The sequence below is a fragment of the Myotis davidii genome, unplaced genomic scaffold, assembly GCF_000327345.1.
Source record: "Myotis davidii unplaced genomic scaffold, ASM32734v1 scaffold43, whole genome shotgun sequence".
Taxonomy (NCBI): Eukaryota; Metazoa; Chordata; class Mammalia; order Chiroptera; family Vespertilionidae; genus Myotis; species Myotis davidii.
Genome location: NW_006294590.1, coordinates 2,213,828 through 2,216,399, shown reverse-complemented (window position 1 = coordinate 2,216,399; position 2,572 = coordinate 2,213,828).

Here is a 2,572-nt window from a genome sequence, read left to right as displayed (position 1 = left end):
CCCTCCCCTCTCCTCTCCATTAACCCTTCCCTGCGCCCTGGCTCCCGGTGGAGGGAATATGGCCAGTTTCTTGGCTTCAGCTGCCAGGGATATACCTGGCCCCCTGCCAAACCTATGACTCCATCCTGAGCCCCCACGGGGTCCACGGCTCTTGGGGGTGCTGGGTACAGAGGCCGAGGCCAGGGTGACTGTCCCCCCTGCCACCCCCTACCCCGTGCCGGCCCCAGGAGGGCGACAAGGTGCTCCCAGCAAGGACCTGGCTGCCACTTCCCTTCACCCCGCCCCCTCCTGCTCAGCCCCTGGCAGCCCCCGGGCCACTGAGGGTGCCACCCGTCCCCGCCACCCTCACGCACAGTCTCAGCCACAGAACCCCGCCCCCCATCTGGGCGTCAGGCAGCAAACGTTCCACCAACAGGCCATGCGGTGGGAGGCCACGGGCATCAGAGGCTGCAGCCAGGAGTAGACACTCTAGAGCAGTGGTTCTCAACCTTCCCAACGCCGCGGCCCTTTCATACAGTTCCTCATGTGGTGGTGACTCCCAACCATAAAATTATCTTCGTGGCTACTTCATCACTGTAATGTTGCTACTGTTATGAACCGTCATGTAAATATCTGATATGCAGGATGTATTTTCATTGTTACAAATTGAACATCATTAAAGCGTAGTGATTAGTCACAAAAACAATATGTGATTATATATGTGTTTTCCGATGGTCTTAGGCGACCCCTGTGAAAGGGTCGTTCGAACCCCAGAGGGGTCGCGACCCACAGGTTGAGAACCGCTGGCCTAGAGGCACGTGGGGAACCCGCCTGCACGCCTGGGCCCCCGCCAGCCGGCTGCAGGGCGTGACACCGTGCAGTGAGCTGCAGCCGGGCAGACGGAGACATGAACGTCCTGGACAGACGGCGCAGTGTGGACGGAGGCACACAGGTGGGCAGCAGGTGGCCACCCTCGGACACGAGGGGCTGAGGGTGGTTCCGGGGCCCAGGCCCTTCTGGAAGGATCCCGGGGACACGGGGAGAGGGGGAGCCGTGGGGCCCGGCATGGGCATCAGCAACCCAGAAAGGAGGAAACCCTGGGGCCCAGGAGGGCACAGCCGGCCGACAGCACCCATCAGCGCGGGCGCAGTGGCCTCAGTCCAGCTAAAGCAGAGGCTGCGCTGGGGGAGCCCCACTGCCTGGCCACCGTCTGGGTGATGCCGGGTGGCACTTACAAAGGGGCCCTTCTCCTGACTGGCGACCGCAGACCTGAGCATCCAGCCAGCCCCCCCTCGACCCCCCTCCCCCCGTCTGAAGAGGGCGCGGGAGGGAACCCCCACTCCCCATAAATCCCGGGTGTCTCGGGCCCTTCTACACCTCTGGGCTCAGGCTGGGATGCGCCATTCCCCCAACGGCCACCAGAGGGCGCGCCCTGCCCACAAACCCGGGGCAAGAGGCTGGCAGGCCGGCTCCTCCCACACCAGGCGGGCGGGTGGGCTCCCTGGGGTGGGGGCTCCCCCAGCAAGGGCAGCATCCTCGGCTCTCTCTCCCCACAGGGCCAGGGGAGAGAGCCCCTGGGAGCAGGGGGAGGAGGCGCACCCAGGCCGGGGCTGGGAGGAAGGTGCCTGACCGCTCGCTCCCTCCCCGGGGTAAACTTCGGAGCTGCACTGGGTCTGAGGGAAGAACTTGGCTGGACCAGAGCCCCTTCCCCTGACCGTGGCCCCCGGGAGCCTTGCAGGCCTGGGCTGTACAGTCACAGCGCAGATGGGAAACGGGATGTCCCCAGAGTGTGCACCCCAGGGGGGCGGACCAGGGAACACCCCAGCCCTAAAGAGCCGGGAGGAGATGGGGTGAAGGCAGGCGCCCAATCTCAGAGGCAGGGTGGCTGGGAGACCCCAGCTCCTGGCTGCACCCCTCCCGGTGGCTCAGAGACTGGGCAGCCAGGCGGGGTGCCCAGAGCCTGCTCGTCATCTGGAACCTGTGGCCAAGTCCTGCCCAGTACGGGGTGCAGATGACACCCAAATGCACCCCCCTCCCACCTGAAATCCACCCGAAGCTCCTGAATGCCGTGGGAGAGGGGCCACCAGCACCCCTGCAGGAGGCTGCCCGCCCTGGGGTCAAGGGTCCTGGCGCAGGGAGGGCAGCTGCGGGGCGGGCACCTCAGAAAGGACCTGCTTCACGCATCAGCGCCCTGGCCTGGCCTCCAGAGGAGCCCGGGGTGGCAGACACATCAGTCCGATCTCAATCTCCCAGATGCAGAGGAGGCTCCAAGCCTGGCGGGCTGTACGGGGGAGGGGGTGTGGAGAGAGGCCACGGCCGCCGCCTCCAGTGCGGCTCCCAAGCCAGTGGGACAGCTGGTGTTGCAGGACGTGGGCGCTGGGAAGGCGGTGGGGCTGCAGCCGAGCCTGGGACCGGCAGGGGAACCCCATTGCGCTCAGGGCAGGGCCATGGGGGCGGCAGAGCCAGGCTGGGCACCCTAACAGTGCAAGTGGGGGTTGGCGCAGGGCCAAGAGCATTCCCGGTGTGGGGCCGGGGCCGGTTTCCTGGCTCCCCAACCCTCCACCGAGCCAACTCGAGAACCGCCGGCGTCCTA